Source organism: Orcinus orca, chromosome 7 (assembly GCF_937001465.1).
Source record: "Orcinus orca chromosome 7, mOrcOrc1.1, whole genome shotgun sequence".
NCBI lineage: Eukaryota > Metazoa > Chordata > Mammalia > Artiodactyla > Delphinidae > Orcinus > Orcinus orca.
This window is the reverse complement of record NC_064565.1, coordinates 10,503,711-10,523,777: the sequence shown is the minus strand read 5'-3', so window position 1 is coordinate 10,523,777 and position 20,067 is coordinate 10,503,711. Positions and strand designations below refer to the sequence as shown.

The following is a 20,067-nucleotide window of genomic DNA, read 5'->3' as shown; positions in this document are numbered from 1 at the left end:
AAATATTTGAAGAAATAATGGCTGGAATCTCCTAAAGTTTGAGGAAAGGCATGAATGTACACATTCATGAATGTACAATAACAAGAAATTTAAGGAAATCCAAGCAGGAGAAACTCAAAGAGAACCACACTGAGACACATAATCAAACCATCAAAAGTTAAAGACAAAGAAAAGCAGCAAGAGAGATGCAACTTGTCAGGTATAAAGAGTATTCCATAAGATTAATAGCCAGCTTCTTATCGGGAACCATGGTGAACAGAAGGCAGTGGAATGATATATTTAAAATGCTGAGAGAGAGACTCCCCTGGTGGTGCAGTGGATAAGTCTCTGTGCTCCCATTGCAGGGGGCACAGGTTCGATCCCTGGTCAGGGAACTAGATCCCACATGCATGCCACAACTAAGAGTTTTCATGTCACAACTAAGGAGCCCACATGCTGCAACTAAGGAGCCTACATGCTGCAACTAAGGAGCCAGCAAACCACAGCTAAGGAGCCCACGAGCCACAACTAAGGAGCCTGCCTGCTGCAACTAAGACCTGGCACAACTAACTAACTAACTAATATTAAAAAAAAAATGCTGAGAGAGAAAAAAATCTGCTATCCAAGAATTCTGTATCTGGTAGATTATTCTTCAAAAATGAAGGAGAAGTTAAGACATTCTTTGTTTTCAGATGAAGTGTAGTTGATTTACAATGTTATATTAGTTTCAGGTGTACAACACAGTGATTTGACATTTTTATAGATGCTTCTTCATTTAAAGTTACCATAAAATATTGGCTATGTTCCCTGTGCTGTACATTATGTCCTTGTATCTTGCTTATTTTATACATTGTAGTGTGTACCTCTTAATCCCCTTCCCATATGTTTCCCCGGCACAACTCCCTCCCTACTGGTAACCACCAGTTTGTTCTCTATATCTGTGAATCTCTTTCTGTTTTGTCATATTCATTCATTTTATTTTTCAAATTCCACACATAAGTGAAAACATACAGTATTTGTCTTTCTCTGTCTGATTTACCTCACTAAACATAATACCCTTTAAGTCCACCCATGTTCGTGAAAATGGCAAAATTTCATTCTTTTATAGGGCTGAGTAATATTCCATTGTGTGTGTGTGTGTGTGTGTGTGTGTGTGTGTGTATACACACCACATCTTCTTTATCCATTTATCTGTTGATGGACACTTAGGTTGTTTCCATATCTTGGCTACTGTAAATAATGCTGTTTTGAACATTGGAGTGCATGTACTTTTTGAATTAATGCTTTCATTTTCTTCATATATATACCTAGGAGTGGAATTGCTGGATGATAAAGTAGTTCTTTTTTTAGTTTTTAAAAGAATCTCCATACAGTTTTCCATAGTGACTGCACCAATTTACATTCCCACAAACAGTGTACAAGGGTCCCTTTTTCTCCACATCCAATATTTATTATTTTTTGTCTTTTTGGTGAGAGCCTTTCTGACAGATGTGAGGTGATACCCCATTGTGGTTTTGATTTGAATTTCCCTGCTGATTAGTGATGTTGAGCATCTTTTCATGTGCCTGCTAGCCATCTGCATGTCTTCTTTGGAAAAATATCTATTCAGGTCTTCTGCCCACTTTTTAACTGGATTATTATTATTATTATTTTTGCAGTACGTGGGCCTCTCACTGTTGTGGTCTCTCCCGTTGTGGAGCACAGGCTCCAGACACGCAGGCTCAGCAGCCATGGCTCATGGGTCCAGCCGCTCCGTGGCATGTGGGATCCTCCCGGACAGGGACATGAACCCGTGTCTCCTGCATTGACAGGCGGACTCTCAACCACTGTGCCACCAGGGAAGCCCTGGATTACTTTTTTTGATACAGAGTTATTTGAGCTGTGTGTGTGTGTATATATATATATATATATATATATATATATATATATATATATATATTTATTTATTTATTTATTTATTTTGATTGCATCAGGTCTTAGTTGCAGCATGCGGGATTTTTCATTGTGGTGCACAGGCTCTTCATTGCAATGTGTGGGCTTCTCTCTAGTTGTGGTGCATGGGTTCAGTAGTTGCAGCACGTGGGCTTAGTTGCCCCATAGCATGTGGGATCTTAGTTCCCCCACCAGGGATTGAACCTGAGTTTCCTGCAGTGGAAGGTGGATTCTTAACCACTGGCCCACCAGGGAAGTCCTTGTTTATATATTTTGGATATTAGCACCTTATCAGATACATCATTTGCAAATATCTTCTCCCATTCTGTAGCTTGTCTTTTTATTTTGTTGATGGTTTCCTTTGCTGTGCAAAATTTTTAAGTTTAATTAGGTCCCATTTGTCTGTATTTGATTTTTTCCCTTGTCTGAGGAGACAGATCAAAAAAATCATTGCTAGGACTGATGTCAAAGAGTGTACTGTCTATGTTTTCTTCTAGGAGTTTTATGGTGTCCGGTCTTACATTTAGGTCTTTAATCCATTTTGAGTTCATTTTTGTATATGGTGTGAGAAAATATTCTAATTTCATTCTTTTACATGTAGCTGTCCATTTTTTCCCAGCACCACTTCCTGAAAGACTATCTTTTCCCACTGCATATTTTCACCTCCTTTGTTGTAGATTAATTGACCATATATGCTTGGGTTTATTTCTGGGCTCTTTATTCTGTTCCATTGATCTATGTGTTTGTTTTTGTGCCAATACCACATTGTTTTGATTACTTTAGCCTTGTGACATTTTTCTTTCTTTTTTTTTTTTTGGCCACACCATGTGACTTGTGGGATCTTAGTTCCCTGACCAGGGATTGAACCCTGGCCCTTGGCAGTGAAAGTGTAGAGCCTTAACCACTGGACCACCAGGGAATTCTTGTGATATTTTTAGATAAACAAAATGTAAGAGAGTTTGTTGCTAGTAGACCTGTCCTACAAGAAATGCTAAGAGAGCACTTCAGGTTGAAATGAAAGGACACTAGATGGTAACTCAAAGCTGTATGAACAAATAAAGATCTCCAGGAAAGTTAACTATATAGGTAAATGTAAAATTACCATTATTGCATTTCTGATTTATAACTCCTCTTTTTGTTTCCTGTATGCTTTAAAAGACAACTGCTTAAAACAATAATCACAAATCTGTTACTGAGCATACAATGTATAAAGATGTAATTTATGACAATAATAAAACAAAAGGGAGATGAAGTAGGATTGGATCAGAGTTAATGTATGCTATTGAAACTAAGCTGGTATGAACTGGAATTAGATTGTTATAAATTTAGGATGTCAGTTGTAATCTCCATGCTAAGCGCTAAGAAAATAAATTTAAAAATATGCAGAAAAGTAAATGAAGAGAGAATCACAAAGGTACACTAGAAAAGAATCAGTCAAACACAGAAGAAGGTATTACTGGAGAAACTAAGAAAAATATAACATACGACATAGAAGAAAATAACGAAATAGCAGAAGTAAGTTGTTAACTCTTGGTAGTCACTTTAAATGTAAATGGATTAAACCAATCAATTAAAAGACAGAAATTGGCAGGACAGATTAAAAAAAAATGATCCAACTTTATGCTGCTTACAATAAACTTACTTTAGACCCAAAGACCCAAATAGGATGAAAGTGAAAGGAAGGAAAGAGAGAGCTGGAGTGGCTATACTAATATCAGAAAAAAATAGATTTTAAGTAAAAAATTACTACAGTGAGACAAAGAAGAACATGTTTATAAAAATTTCTACTTATCAAGAAGATAGAAAAATTATAAATGTATACACATTAAACAACAGAGCCTCAAAATACATAAAGCAAATATTGACAAAATAGAAGAAAGAAATAGTTCTCCAATAATAATAATATGAAACTTCAATACCCTGCTTTCAATGACAGATAAAACATCTAGGACAAAACAGCAATATAGAAACAGAGGACTTGAACAGTATTATAAACCAGCCAGGAGTGGCTGGGGCCACTCCCCCTTCCAGCCTTCCCCCACCAGCCTCCATCCCTCTGAAATGGCCTTCGGGTGTGAGGGCTGGGCTGGGAGGACGAGGGGCCCTGGCTCTGCAGGGGGCAGCCTGTGAGAGGCTGGTGGGGTCATATGGTCCTCAGGGCCCGAGCTGCAGCCAGTGGCCCAGAGTGGGCCCTTCCCCATGGCCTCTCCTCTCCTACCAGTCTCCCTCTCACCTGCCCGGGCCTCAGGGTGCTCTCTTCCTGAGCACACTTGACCTTTGCCTTTGCCAGTTCCTCTGCCTGGAGTTCCCATCCCCACGAAGCTGTGGGTCAGGCTTCCCCGGCCTCAGGCTCTGCTCACTCCAACCGCTCAAGGCAGCTGCATCTGAGGGAACACCCTCCCCAGGGAAGGCATCACGTTAGTCTGCTGACCTTGCTCCCCGTCTGTGGTTCTCAGGAGGACAGAGACCTTATCTGCCCTGTCGCCTGCTGAATCCTCCTGGGGGCTCAGCAGTGCTGCCTGGGGAGAGGCCTGAGGCCTCGCCTCATCTGTCCCATCTTTGATGTGGCTTTAAGAATACCCATGTCACCCCTACTTCCAGGACCCAGTGTGCACCCCCATCAGGGCCTCCCAGGCCTCCTGTGGACTGGCCTCTATCCCCTCGACTCCAAGCCTGATGCTCTGGCCACACCCAGAATCCCTAGGACCTCAGCCCCTCTGGCCTGGAGAGTCCACCTTCCCCTGCTCCCTCGACATCAAGTCCAGGCCTAAACGTCTCCTGCACTGGGCGGCCGTTCTGCCTGCTCAGCCAGCTTGCCCATCTCTGGATGTTCATCCACACAGAGGCTTCCATACGCTGGACTGCTGGCCTCTCTGATTGTCCAGAGGGATCGCTGAGCGCACAGGTGCCTACCCCAGGGCAGCCCAACTCAGAGAAGCTGCGGAGTGAGGGTCTTCTCTCAATGAAGTCGTTCCTGGGGCATAAGCGCTCCTCCCTTTTCCCTTCCCCTCCTCCTCTGGTTTGTCTGTTTGCCTCTCCCGTTTGCACAGAGCCAATCTAGCTTATGAAAAACAAGCTGTCATCTTAGTGTTTTTTATACCTCGTTCCCTGAACAGCTGCTGTGTTTCCAGATGTTCATTATTGCTGTATTAGCGGAGGTTGTTAATGATACTCGGGCTGACAGAATACAAATTGATTTTCAAAAGTTATGCTGATTGCTTAGACACGTCTCTTGTACCAGCTAAGCAAAATGGAAACACACACACACACACACACACACACACACACACCACAAACCCAAAAACACCCATGCCATGTGACACACATGGTCTTTGATCTAAGGGGCCGGGGCCACATGTGAACCAAATGTCAAAGACATTACACTGACTGGAGAAGGGGTGGGAAGGGACGGGTTTCCAGGGAAGCTTTAACTGGGCTAAACCCAAAGGGACACAATACCCAGAAGCAATGCGGCCCTGAGATGCTTTGTTGCTCCTGGCTTCTGCTGGGGGCAGAGAGAGCCTTGTGGGGTGCAGAAGGAGTGTGGATCCCAGAGTAGGACAGGCCTGGTTTGAATCCCAGCATTGCCATTTATTTGGGGTGTGTGAATTTGGGAAAGTCATTAACCACTGAACATTCTTACCTGCAGAATTCAGACAACACTATGGGTGCACACCTCCCAGGTGGTTATGGGCATCAAACAAGACAGAGTATGTCAAACTGGGATGGCCCCTTACCAGCCTGGGAGAGATAGGGAGATATGGGTACATGGCAGGAACTTCTGGAGTCTTCACCAGCCTTCATTAGTAGGAAAGGCAGAAACTCCTTGATCTGTCCCTGATCTCTGGAGCTGGTCCTGCTTCCAGACACCCAGGGAGAGAGAGAGCTGGGGAACCAGTCAAGCCAGAGGTGCTGTGGTTTCTGGTGCTGCCACGTGGTGTCACTGTTGTGCACTAGCCTCGCACAGCTTGGTGGACCTGGTCCACTGCTACAGTGCGGGCCTTGCCCCGGGACCCACTCAGGCTGCACCGCATACATGCCTGGGTGTTTTCTCTTCAAGAGGGCCCCAGGGTTCTTCACTGGAGATTGTACAACAGAGAAAACTAAAGGTCCTCTTATAGCTTTTTCTGGAGCAAGGGTTCTTCACTGATGTCATAATTGGAGAGGGACCACTCCTGTGGTTTCCAAGAAAACAAAAATGGACTGCAAGGTGACTTGTCTCTACTCTTAGATGCAGAAGAAGCTGTTTTGGCTTTAAAATTCCATCTCACCTGCACCTCCTCCCATGTGTAGGTCACCGAGCTCAAGTGATCGGTTTGTGCTGATCTATCGGCTGATAGATCACCCTTTCCTCTCCACCCACGTGGGTGGGCAGGTCACAGGCTGCATCAGAGGTCCTGGCAACGTGTCTTGTCATCCAGGATATTTGTCTACTGACTTCCCCGCAGCCCTTACTCCTGGGAGTCTGTGGGGACAGCAGATGGGGGAGACCATATCTGGACGAGATGGCTGTTTCCCGTCCGCCTGGCGCCGGCCCTATCAGGCCGAGACGTAAGGGAGTTTCCATAAGGCTGTGTTTTGGACCGCTGAGCAGAGAAGCACCTTGAGGGAACAGGCTTTAAAAGGGCTCTGCTGTGGAGAGGAGCCTGGGCTGCTGTTCAGGCCTCACCAGCATACCTGCTGCTCTGGGCTGCTTGCTGCACAGGAACAGACATCCCAGAGTATTCTTGGCCCTCTATCCTGCCCCACTTATGGGCCCTCTACTCCATTCATTCATTCGTAACTGAAAGTCCATCGTATGTCCGGCCGTGTGATTGGCGCTGTTGGAGATGGAGTCCACAGCACACTCGCGGCGACGGGTTTGGGGGAGGCTGTGGTCCTAGGGGGAGCGCAGGACCTGAAGTGTTGGATGGGAGGAAGGCGAGAGATGTGGCTGCAGGAGGCCTGGGAGTGGGACAGTGACCCCTGTATTGGGCATGAAGGCCGGCAGTGTGGCCAGCTGGGTTGTCTTGGAGGAGGAGGGAGAGGGAGGGGGCGGGGGGGGAGGGAGACACCCTCTTCCCGGGTCTCTGCCCACCTTTTGTCTGGCTAACCTTCCAGTCTCAGGTTCAGTGACACCTCCTTAGGCAAGCCCCCCCTGCATCGGCAGGCCCAGACTAGGTTAGACCCCCTGGTTATAAGGTCTTTTAGCTCCACGAGCTTTCAACCACAATTCATATCAAATAATGGTTTGTGTGATTCTCTGTTTCTCATCTGCGAACTGGCAGAGGGGCACCTCCATGGGGTCTTGCCCACCTATCATGCTTACTGAGTATTTGCACCTGCCCCTGAGTGGAGAACTGGAGTTCTGCCTCTGTCCATCCGAGGAGGTGCTGGCGAGGGATCTGAATTCCCCTCCCAGGGTTGTCACCTGGTGAACCAGTAAGGTTGTTCCCCTTCTGATCTCAGTTTTCTCTGAGAAAATGAAACAAACTATTGAAGCAAACTATCTCTGAGCTTCCTTCCAGCTCCGGGCATCTGTGCATCACAGCAGAGCGACGTCTGGGAGAGAGTGCAGAGCCCCCTCAGTCTTGGCTTCACTGACTCTTGCTCTGTTCTCTCCCTTCTGTCTGTTTCCCACCTTCACTCCCACCAGAACCTGGGACTGTACTGGCAGCGCCACGGCTGGAAAGCACCTGTGGCATCATGGGAAGATCTGTCACCTCGAGATACTTGTGATGATTTTTCCGTTGAGCTGACCTCGAGATGTCAGATTGTTCCTGATTTGTGCAGCTCGCTCTGGGCAGCTGAGTTCCTCATTCTGGGGGCAGCGTCTATCAGTGGAGGGCTGTGGCTGAGAGGACCCGTGGAGGGGCAGTCACACTGCCCACAGACATGCTCCCCGCCTCCAGGCTGTTAAGGGAGATTAACGATGTAGTGCCAGAAGGCGGAAGGAGATGTCTTTCTTGATCACGCTCAATACACATGACAGGTTATTGTGTTTCCTGAAAACAGAGTTGGCGATTTCCATTGACATATATGTTAGAGGGAACCCAAACCAGATTTCGCAAATTGTTTTATGTGTCTGTGTGGAATGCTCAGGCTCATTGCTAATGACAGGACTATTATTCTTTTCCTGCAGCTGTTGTCTTGACAAAGGGCTGCACTGTGGAGGTGCCCAAAGGGGAGAAGGGGTGTACCCTAACCATCATCCCGGCCCCACCCAGTCAGGAGACATCAGCTCCCTTGAGTGTTTGCCCCCAGGCAGAAGAGCCTTGGGGAGTCCAGCCTGGGGTCTTAACTCTGCATCTGCAGGACCCTAGACTAGCCTGAGGAGAGGCCGGTCTGGCCTTGGGCAGAGGCTGGCTGAGCGTTTAGAAGCATCTGGTGCCAGCCTGGGTGCACAGTAGACCTTTGTATGAGTTAATTCCACGTTGTCTGGATGCCAGTCGGGGAGGGACCATCACACCGCATCTCACGAAGCTCCCAGACCTCACCAGGTGGAGAGGACACCGTGAAGGGCCAGGGGCCCTGCAGAAAGGGTGATGTATGTGGAACAAGTATTGCTCGCCCCCTGGCCCAGCCCCCCTTTTCCTTCCTGTTCCTCAAGGGGCTGAGCCCAGGCTGAGCTCTGAATGAGCCATCACGGCACACTCCTGTCCCCGAGACGTCCCCTGTGCCGGGGAAGGAAGGGCACCAGTTGCATGGGGAAGGGCAAGCACATTTGCAGGCCTGTTTTGGGTGGGCAGCAACCCCACGTTATCAGAGTGTGCTGGGCCTCTAAATCCGAAAAAGGCAAGGGTGGGGTCACGAGGGTACTGGCAGCCTTTCACGTGGTGCAGGCTTCACTCTGAGCTCAGGAGATATCTCTGAAGCACGAGGACTGACTCCTTTGGGAGGTCTGGACAAGAGGCCAGTACACTGCCCCAGGCTAGGGAAAGCTCCAAATACCCTGGCTCCAGGGCCCTGGACTTGTCGATCCTCTCTGACCCTCTCTCCTTGGGGCTGGACCCACTCCACCCCACCCCAGATGACCTGGGACGCTAAGGGATCCCACCCAACCCTTCTCCTGGACTCACCCCAGGGGGTCCTCAGCTCATCCCTGGAGGCTGCTGGCCCCTTGGCACACAGAGGGCCCGGTGGCTTCCCAGCTAGGCCTGGCAGAGCCGAGGGCAGGGGCTGCAGAGACCTCTGGGGTCTGTCTGCGTGTGTCTCATGTTCCCGGCCCACACTGAGCTTCCCCCCCGCACGCAGAGTCCTGGTCAGCTCCAGGCCCTGTCCCCACCTGTGCTGCTTCTGTCCTTTGTCTGTCTCTCCACTTGGGTGTCTGATGGCAACCCAGCCCCTAGCAGGGTGCCAGGCACTTAGTAGGCACCATTTAAAAAACACATCAGGAAGTGCATCAAAAGAGCAAGGATTCCACCCAGACACTTGGGAGGGGGATGGGAGGAGGGAAGTGGGGTGTACCTGGCAAAGCCAGGCAGCCCTAGGACGTCCACGGAAATGGTTGTCATCCTGCAGTGCGGACTTGGCTGACTCTCTAGACAGGACTCCCGCCCCCAGCCCCCAACCCCGCTGGGTTGATTCTCTGCTCTCAGGGATGTGGTGGAGGCCCTGCTCTTGGGGCCAGGGTTCCCAGCCCCGCCCCCTCACTGGGGTCCTGCATGTGCTCTGGGCTGGTGATCGGGCCTGGGCCACATATGGGGACATCAGTGTTCCCCCACTTCTCTGCACTAGAGCCCAGGCAACTCCATCCTCCACACTGTGCTTCCTGGGTTACCACCCCCGGCTTCCCATCCAGGGAGAAGGGAGGAGTTTTGGCATCCAGCCACCAAAGGCCTTGTCAAAGGGGGGTGGGGGTGGGAGCATGGCGGGGGGGGTTGGCACTGGGCACCCCAGCCTTAGCATGCTTGCCCCTTCCTCCCGTCTGGGTGTTTCTGCTGTGCCTCTTTCTGAATGCCCCCAGTGTGTTCCAGTACGAGTGGCCACAAGCATGGACTTTGGTTTGGGGGCAATTCTGAATCCTTCCCTCAGTAGTTATTGATCTGAGGCAAGTTAGTTAACCTCCCTAAGCTTTCATTTTTTTAAATCTGCAAAATGGGCGTACAAATGGCATTGGACTTTTAGGGTGCCTTGAGGGTTAGGTAGGATTAGGGCCTCAGCTCAGGCTGGTGAATGCTAGCTGCTGTCCCTGCAATACTGCCTGCCATGGCCCCTTTTCTCTTGGGGAAGCTGGAATGAGGGAAAGGACTGAGTGGCCATTGAATGGGGTTCTGGGAGAGGCTGAAACCTCCTTTACTTTGCTGTGTCCCAGAGCCCCATTTCTGCCTTCAAATAATTAAAAGAGTGGTTTGCAAACTGTTTCTGAAACTATTTTTCAAATCGTGACCTAAGCTTCCATGCAGATCCTGTGGGGAATACCTTGGGGGCAAGAGGGTGTAGGGTGGGCTCTTATACCCTTCCCCTTAACAGGGGCTACTTTGCTTCTGTAAATGCTATCAGATATTGGGTTCCACATAAGATTTCTTTAAAATACATGACACACTGTTAAAAAAGTGTGAACGTGAACATTTGTATAATAAAATTTGGTAAAATGTTTGGACACCAGTGTATTAAAAAGACTTCAACACTATCACCGTTTTAAACTGATAGGAACAGATACTATACTTGATCTTAGCCAAAAAGCAGAGAAGTGTTCATCATCATTTAAAAAATAAAATTATATAGAAGGCTTCCACAGGCCAGGCAGTCTTCTAAATTCTGGGCACATAAAAGGGCATGAAAACATGGTCCCTGCCATCAAGGAGAGTAACTAGCAAACTTTCATAAAAATTGCTTTCGCTCACATCTGTGTGTTTATCAAAGCCCATGGGGGTTGCAGATGAGGAAATGGGGGCTGAGCTTCCAGAAAGTGTCAACACCATTAACCAGCAGAACTCAGCTCTGCCCTGCCCCACCCCCCTTCTTCCCACTTGAAGTCTTACAACCACTCCTACAGGTTATAATGTCAGTGGACTTGAGAAAAGCAAGAAAATGCACCAGAATTGTAATACTGGTTGTTTTTTCATAGAGGAATTTTGTGTGATTTATATTTTCTTCTTTATACTTTTCTGCGTTTTCAAATTTCCTCTAACGTATCATATATTCCATTTTGATGCTTGTCTATTATTTTTATAATGAGGAAAAGGTCTTTGAAAAGTAACAGAACCGTTTGTATTCTGAGGTGATGCTGCCCATCTTGACAGAACATGGATGTGATTTAATTTTTTCCCCTTTAGAAACGAGTTTCATTATTTCATGGGAAGGTAAAGGGAGTTATAATTTAAAAACAACAATACACACTTCCTTTCCCGATCACTTTATTCTATCAGAGAAGCAGAGTAAAACCAGCTGGATTTATCAGGGTACCTCCTGGAGACACCCGTTGAATGAAGGTTCAAGAAAGGCACCTGAATGTGGATCAAATATGCACTCCCTCCAATGTCTTGGGAAGGCTATCTGACTCTGGCACGGCAACCTGACAAAAGTGTTAAAATCTTACCTCAGTTGTTGACTTGAAGCAAGTCATTTAACCTTTCTCATCTGCAAAATGGGAATGACGCCACTTTCCTGGCCAGGCTGTTGTGAGGCTAATGATCTTGTATGTAGCTAGCTTCGTCTGGTCCTGACATAGAGTAGAAGCTCAGCCATGATGATGATTTTTCTGTGATTCCCCAAAGGCAGAGAGCTCACCCTGGCTTCCCTTGTTTCTCCTGCTCTGGTGTGGCTCCCCCTCCAGGGTAGCTGCCGCAGCTGCTGGGGGAGGCACCTGGATACTCGCCATCCTGAATGTTACAAGGGGGTCTGAAGATGCCTGATAAGGGGCCAAGGGAGGGGAGCCAGAGTGAGGGAAAAGGAAGGGTATACAACTGCAATTATATAACTATAAAAGACAGCATAAATGCATATTTTTCTCTTTTCCTTCTCCTCTCCTTTCTCTTCTTCAAACATGTCTCACTCCTCAGTACTCCGTGGAGAAGATGGCTTAAGGCAGCCGGCCTCAGCACTTCTCCAGGAAGTCCAGCTAAAAGGCAGCGTTCTTCTGGGTCTCAGGTTAAATTGTGAGCTCAGCTCTGCTCATCTCCTCCCATGGGCACATGGGTCCTCGGCCCTGCCTGCCAGGGATTGGGGCATCTGGACTGCCCACCCTGTTCTGGCCAAAGGCACGAGGGAGTGGGTGCTAGGCATTGGGCTGAATGTCTAGCACCCGCTCAACACAGCAGTGAGAGCTGCACGAGGTGAGCGAGCCTGGGAGGCAGGCGCGATGGGTGTGGGGAGGAGTTTGCATGGGGGTGGAGGGGGCAATGGCCACCTGTGATCATCTGCTCTGCAATCACGACTCGTATACACGCATCTCATCTAACCTTCATAACCACCCGGGAGAGAGGCCCTCGTACCATCTTACAGAGGAAGGAATGCTCTGACACTCCCCCTGACGCTGGGCATTTGGGGGCGGGGCTAGGAGGTGGTTCTGCGGGGGCTCCACCCCAGGGCGTGGCTTGTATGCTCAGACCCCTCCCACGTCCTCGCCCTGGAACCAAGGGGCTGCTGTGGGGCCTGGGTGTACTTGGACTTGCTCGCTAGCCCAGCGCACTGTTGGGGTGAGTGTCCCGGAGAGTGAGCTAAAGCCTCCTTCTTCCCAGCCCCGCCCACCTCGCCCCACTGACCCCCTCCCCCGCCCCCTTGAGGAGGGTGCTGGGCGCTGACCCTCCAGTCTGCCTTCTATTTGTCTTGTCCGTCCCTCCAGGCTTTGATTAGGATGCAAACACCCCTGCTGCTTACAGACGCTTTATCAGCAGCAACACCTTGGTGTGACTTCTTTATCAGATCTTTTTTTCCCCAGACTGAGGATTGAACTACAGAATAGAATAAACCTTTGGGAGGATTTGAAGGGAGGCGAAGATACTCTTGCAAGGCACCGTCACCCTTAACCGTCTTCAGCGTAGGAAAATACATCTGTGGTAACCATCGCCATGTTTAGGTTTCACTGTGCCCACGCTGGAGCCAGCTGCCTCTGTTCCAGTGATGGCTTTGCCTCTTCCTAGCTGTGGGCAAGGCCTTAGCCTTCCTGCATCTCAATCAGTCAGCTGCACAGTGGGGATATTAATAATACCTGCCTCCTAGGGGCCTGGTGAGCAGTGCCTTGTGTGCATTAAGTGCTCAGTTATAAGAATAACAATAACTAGTATCTACATGTCAATTTGCAGAATACAAAACTCCTTTACACGATCTCCTTTGAGTTACAAACAGCTCTGGAAGTAGTTTTGACTCCCATTTTACAGACAAGAACCTGAGGCTCAGAGAGATTAAGAGCCTGGATCTCTGTGGCCCAGCTTTTAAGTGGAGGAGGCAGGAGGCAAAGCCAAGATAGTGATTCCACATCTGCAGAGTCTTAAAAGACCTCAGGCTTTGAGGGTAGCTGGACTTAGCACTGATGCTTGAAAAATAATGTGGCCTCTCTGAGCCTCGGTTTTCCCACCTGTAAAATGGGGCTGCCGCTATGGGTCTGCAGAGTTGCAGGCAGAAGATGTCTGCGGTGGAGGGCGATGGTCATCGTTACACAACTTCATCGGTCCAGCGGGCCTGGTGGACTTCTCTGCTATTGCTGTTATGTCTGGCTTATCCTGTGTGTCTACAGACGGAGAGTGGAGACCTTGAAGGCTGGGAGTGGGTCAAGAAAAGATAAAGCACTGCTCCAGCCTATTATCTCAGCTTCAGATATCGACACTGGCAGACTTTTCTGTGCTTGTGGAGGAAAAGCACTGAAACTCCTGCCAAGAGCAAAAACTGATTTGCCCACATGCCGTCCAGCCCTCAGATCTGTGTCCTTGGAGACAAAATAAGGAAACTACCTCTTTGATTCAAAGCTATTTTTATCTGCCTCTGAGCAGTACTTATGGTGCATTATGCATTTCACAGGGGAGGGGGCTGCTGGCAGTGGAGATAACCGTAGCCTTTGGCCCAGCCCTCTAGATGAGTCCCTTTTGTCTCCTTCAGTAGAGCAGGAGGGGCCAGGTTTGGGTCTCAAGCCGATGGCGGCGGAGAAATGGCGTGGGCACTTCTGCCTGGTTGGTGAAGGAGGCAAAGTTGTCTTGGGTGCATCCTGTCCCCATGGTCTTGGGTGGCCTCAGCCTGAGGTGGCTTGAAGCAGGATTTTGGTTCCCGGCCACAGACTGAAGTCAGGCTGTGAGAGCGCTGAACCCTAGCCACAAGACCAGTGTCCAGTGACAAGGCCCTGGCCCGTCAGCTTTGTAGAAATGAATTTCCATGAAGAGACAGAAAGTAGTGGAGCAAGTAAAGTGTTTATTAGGAGGAAAAAATGTATGTGTGAATAGACTCACACGGGTGAGCTCAGAGAGTCGCACCCTCGTGGTAGTTTGAATCACTTTTATGGGGCATTGCTTCTGGGTTTCCTCTGGTCAATCATCTTGCTTTGCCTGGTTCTGAGTCCATATTTGGTACATCTCAGGGTCCTCCCCTGTGCGCATGTGCATCTCTTAGCCATGATGGATTCCAGCGAAGAGGCCTACGGGTAGGTTGACATCACCTACTATGGGATGGTGCCCCTTTGTGATCCCTGAGGAGCCTTTCTGTGCATGTGTAGACAGGAAGGTCTCTTTGGCCTCAAGAATGAGGTATATGTGGTCTCTTTATCTCTTATCTGGGCAGGACTCAGCTCCTCTCTGCTCCTGCTATCATCTTTATCTTGGAGTGTCTGTCCATAGGGGACAGAGTCCAGCTGCTCAGCCTGGGGCCCATCTATGTCCTGCCTCACCCAGGAGCGTGTGCTGGGGAGGAGGGGTCCCCAGCCTCTGGGCTGCAGGCTGGTACCGGTCCGCGGCCTGTTAGGAGGTGGGCCGCACAACAGGAGGTGAGCGGTGGGCGAGTGAGCGAAGCTTCATGTGCCACTCCCCGTTGCTGGCATTACCACCTGAACCATCCTCACCCCCGCAGCATCCGTGGAAAAACTGTCTTCCACGAAACCGGTCCCTGGTGCCAAAAAGGTTGGGGACCGCTGCTGTGGAGAAGGGAAGTCCTGAGTGGGAGCCCATGTCTGCTCCGTGGGCTCTCCTCTCCTGCCTCTCCATCCCTGGCCCCAGTACCCAGCTATCGGTCTATGTTGGCTCGCCCTGCCTGCTGTCAGGATCCAGCTGGACGCTCACTACTGGTCTTCAGTTCACCCCCAGCTTTGTTCAGAGATTATCCCCTATCAGCCCTGCCTGGGAAGGGGGGATTCAGACTGTAGGGGTGCACATTTTGCTGGGCCTTGAGTGGTCCGTAAGACTAGGGTAACCACAAAGAGGAAGGAGGGAATTTATGGCTGGGGGAAGACTGCTCGTAAAAACCTGGAGTTGGACTTCAGTGTAGCAGGATAACCTTAGAGATATTACACAAGCTCTTTGTACCAGATTCCCCCAGAAACGACTGCTTCCTGTGTGCCTTGGCTCCAGTGCATAGAGGCAGGTACAGCCTGGAACTTTGTTAGTGTGATGGTTCATTTTATACGTCTACTTGGTTGGGCCACACAGTGCCCAGACGTTTGGTCAACCGTTACTTTGGGTGTGTCTGTGAGGGAGTTGAAATTAACATCTGAATTGGTAGACTGAGGAAAGCAGTTTGCTCTCCCCCATGGGGCTCGCCTCGCCAATCAGCTGAAGACCTGAATAGCACAAGCATGTAAGTGCCTTCTGCCGGACTGCCTTGAGCTGGGACATCAGTTCATCCAGCCTTCGCGCTCAGATGGAAACATTAGCGCTTTCTAGATCTCAAGCCTGTTGGCATCTGGACTGGAACTACGCCATCAGCACTCCTGGGTCTGCAGCTTGCTAACTTCAGATCTTGGGACTTGTTGGCTTCCATAATCACATGGACTGATCGTTATAAATTTCTTTACACACACACACACACACACACACACACCCTATTGGTTTGTTTTCTGGAGGACACCGACTCATATACCAAGAGTCACAGTTTGATTTCAAAATATTCCCCTAAAACACATAGCAGAGACACAGTCTTGCAAGCCTAGGTTTTTAGTAGTTAACAGCCTGGCTTCTTGAAAGAGAAGGACTCAGCACATGAAGCTTATAGCATAAAGATAGGGTTGGGAAGCTTGTACAAGCAGATTTCCCATCCTGAGGGGGTCACGTTTGGTAGAAGGAAGGTGACCAGAGAGGGTGGTGGGTGTGGATGAAGCCCAGAGGGTGGGACTCCCTGAGAAGGGCAAGCGCCCTGCCCCCTCCATGTCTGAGCTGGGAGGGGGTGTTGATAGAATGCACTGGGTTATTGGATGTGGGGATCAAGGGCTGCGTGAATGTGTGCCTGACCCTTCCTGAGGAGAAGGGGTACAGAATCCTGAGCTGAAGGAACATTTACCCAATTGTCTGCCCAATTCTTTTTCGGGACCCTGAGAGTTGCCCCTACAAATGTTGACTATTTTTTTTTTGCGGTACGCGGGCCTCTCACTGCTGTGGCCTCTCCCGTTGCGGAGCACAGGATCCGGACGCGCAGGCTCAGAGGCCATGGCTCACGGGTCCAGCCGCTCCGTGGCATGTGGGATCTTCCTGGACCTGCTTCAGTGGCTTGGCAGTGTCACAAGGCCCATTTCCCCATACTGCCTTCCACAGCGCCAGATTTAACAAATGACTGCTTCATATCGGCTCCCAAGATGGCAGACTGCAGCTTGTTGAACAACTCGAGTCTTCTCACGTCCAGCCAGAAGGAGCCTTGGTTCTGGTGTTCACAGCCGCTGTAGTTCCTGCCAGGACGAGCAGTGACAGTAGCCCATCTCCATCTCAGTGACTGGATGCAGGAACTGGCTCAGCCCAGGAGGCCAGCTCCGTGCTTGGAGGCTGCAGAGCTGCTGCTCCCCTGAGACCCCATGGGTGGCTGGGTGGGATTAGTGCTGTGGAAGGGGGAGGGGGCGTAATGCTGAGGGAGCAGCAGCAAGTGTTCTCAACAAATGGGATCTTGCATTTTCCTGTTTTATCAAAATTCATGTTTGCTACCAACCTTCCACGGTTTTCTGCTAATTGGTTAGGAATCTATCGTCTGAGCAGAAATAGCGAAATTCTTACCTGCCAAGCGGGAGTTAGTAAGGTTCTCTCTTTACCTGTGGTTGAGGGAGGGCAGGCTACAGAGTCACGTGTCCTGGCTGCACGCACACTGGCCTTGCTCTGCTCACCTGTGAAATGAGTCGGGGGTCCCTGCTTTGTGAGGTCCTTGTGAGGGTGAGCATTGCGTCTCTCAGCATGCACCCTGCCCCACGCCGAGGCAGGGGTGAGGGAAACTCTCCTGGGATACGCTATCAGTTCGTATAGATGCCCATGAGGTTGCTCCCTGAGAAGTGCTATTTGGGTCTTGGTGACAGACAGATGGCAGATGCAAAGGGTAGAAGGGAGGAGGGGGCACAGGTGGCAGAGACTGTCGGCCAGGACGCTGTGAGCACCAGGGGGAGGGGAGGGGCCCCGTGAGGGCCCCAGCGTCATCCGCTAACCGCCCACCCCTCCTGATGAGAACTTGATGACCCGTCTTCAGCTCACCGTACAATCGAACAGGAGGTATTGAAGGCGGACATGCCTCTATGTGGTCACTCCTGGCGTAGTGTGGCCATGGGTCCTGACACTGAAGGCGCCCTGATTGCTGCAGGAGGGGCGGTCTGCGGTGCCCAGTCCAGGGCTGGCCTTGGCGTCTCTGCCCCTCAGGCCTTCCAGGTGACCCGTCAGTGCAGACACGTGGAGGCTGCAGGGTCCTCGGGCACTCAGAACCACTGCAGTGTGACAGGGATGTGCCCAGACCCCCACCAGCCCCACAGACAGATCTGGGCTTGCAGGTGGAGGGTGCTGGCTCTGCTGGGTGCCCTTGACCTAGACGTTGACATTAACCTGGCCTGCATTTTCTCATCTACCTGTACCAGGGTCCCCAAAGAATGACCCTGTAGCAAGAGATTAACATGGGGCTTTTCTGTCAGTTCTGGTCGAGACCCCCAAATGCAGAGGACAAGTGGATGGTGAGTGTCCCACGTTCGAAAGTAGGGGCTAGTAGGTACGTGGGTGGGACCTGCACAGGCAGTGGCCTTAGACAAACACCCGCTGGGCCTCGGCGCTGCTGTCAGCCTCCTGGCTGGGCGCTGTCTTGGACCTCTTTTCTCTGTCTGTGCTGGCTTCCTTGCCAGGCCCATGTGCTCAGGCCCCGGCTGTCTCCAGCCCGGCCTCTCCTCGGCTCTGGACAGGGATACCCACTCCTGAACTCCAGACCACCAGCCTCCCTGTCTCGGGACGGCAGCCCTAGCTGTCCAGCTGCTCAGGCCGAGCGCCCCAGGGCTGTCCTGGCCTCACTTTCTCTCTCGTATCACTTTCAGTGAACTAGAAAGTCCATTTGGCTCGATCGATCTTGAAAACATGTCCTGCTGTGACCCTCTCTCACCGCTTGCATTTCCTCCTCCGGGACCCAAGTTCACCTGGGTTACTGTGCTGGTCCCCAGCTGGTCTCCACATCCACATTCCCCAGGCTGCCTGCGATCCTTTTACAACGGACGACGCGAAACGCCTCTCCTCTGCTCAGAGACTCGCCCCCCACTCCTGCTCTCTCAGAGGCCTGTGTCATCTGGCCCCCAGGAGCTTGTTAACCTCAACACCTACCTCTCTCCCCTGTCTCACTTCATTCTGTCGACACTGGCCTCCTTGTTTGCTTGGTGTGTGCCAGGCCTGATGTGCCCCAGGACCTTTGCACTGCCCCAGAATGCTTTCCTCCATGGTCCACGGTCTCACCTTCCCCAAGCCCTTGCTCCAGCATCACCTTCCCCCTGAGGCCCTCCCTGAGGCTCGTGTTTAAAGTGGCAGTTCCCTCTCCACTGCGGTCTCACTCCGCACCCTCTCTCTGGTGTCTCCTTCACAGGACAGTGGCATTCTAATGCTGTGTCATCTGCTGCACTATTGTGTGTCTTATTATTATTAATTTTAGGTTTGGAGATCTTTATTATGCAAAAAGGTAGTTCGGGGATTGTAACTGACTGTTTTGTTTATTTATTTAGTTAGTTATTGGAGTAGAGTTGATTTACAATGTTGTGAACATTTCAGGTGTGCAGCAAGGTGAATCAGATATGCACATATCTCTTCTTTTTCAGATTCTTTTCCTGTTCAGGTTATTACAGAGTATTGAGTACAGTTCCCTATGCTATATGGTAGGCTCTTATTGGTTATCTATTAGTAGTCTATTGTGTGTCTTTTTATCTCCTCCAGCAGAAGGGCCGCCCCACGAGGGCAGGGATTCTTGTCTGTTTCATTCACTGAGGTATCCCTGGTCCCCACAGTGGTGACTGGCACATGGTAAATGCTCAGTAAGTACCTGATGAAAGAATGGGCACCCTCTCGACTTTAAAAAGTTGAGTGTGAAGGTGCGAGAGGAGGTTCTCTTTGGGGAAGGCGGTTGGCCTGCTGTAGGGGAGGGGTCGCTCCACATCGTCTTGACCAGGCCAGAGGGGCTTCAGGAAGACCCTTAGCCTTTGATAGGTTCCCCCAGGAGGGGGCCACATTGGGCACTTGGCTAAGTCTGGCCTAAACTGACACCAAGTGGGAGGCTGCCTGGAGAGGCGGCGGGCAAGGACGCACCGCAGGCCGTGTTTCCATGCACTGACGTGCCCGAGCCTGGGACATTCGTCCAGAGGGGCCAGCGAAGGGAGAGCTGGGCTCTCAGGTGAGGGCAGCTATGCCTGGAGGGGCTCTTCAGGGATCTCCGAGGCTCCGGGGACACCCCTCCAGTGAGGTGGGGTCTGACATTTCCCGTGCAGAGAGGAAGTCCCGCCTCTGAGCCCCCTGGGGCGAAGGGGCAGCTCTCACCAAGCAAGGGTCTCTGACTTTGACTTAGGGGCACGTCGATCGTGGAAGGAATGCTGTTTTGGACTAAAAGTGACAGGAAAACGTTTTATTATACCAGCAATATCCAGAGACTTACAAGACCCACTTGAACTTTCATCTAAGGGAGCAGGGCTTGGGGCAGGAGACGCAGGTCTGAGGGACAGTGAGAGAAGGGTGAAGATGCTGCTTCCTGGTTCCTATTACAGCCAGGCCAGAGCCCTGCATCTCCCTGAAGCAAGATGCCAGGCTGCATTCCAGGGGCACCCTGCAAGACGGTGAGGCT

General features: G+C 50.4%; 1 pseudogene; it reads right to left on the bottom strand.

Annotated features, from left to right (window-relative positions):
- Positions 1-10,442: 10,442 nt before the first annotated feature.
- LOC117195520 (uncharacterized) lies at positions 10,443-10,587 on the bottom strand (annotated as a pseudogene).
- Positions 10,588-20,067: the final 9,480 nt, after the last annotated feature.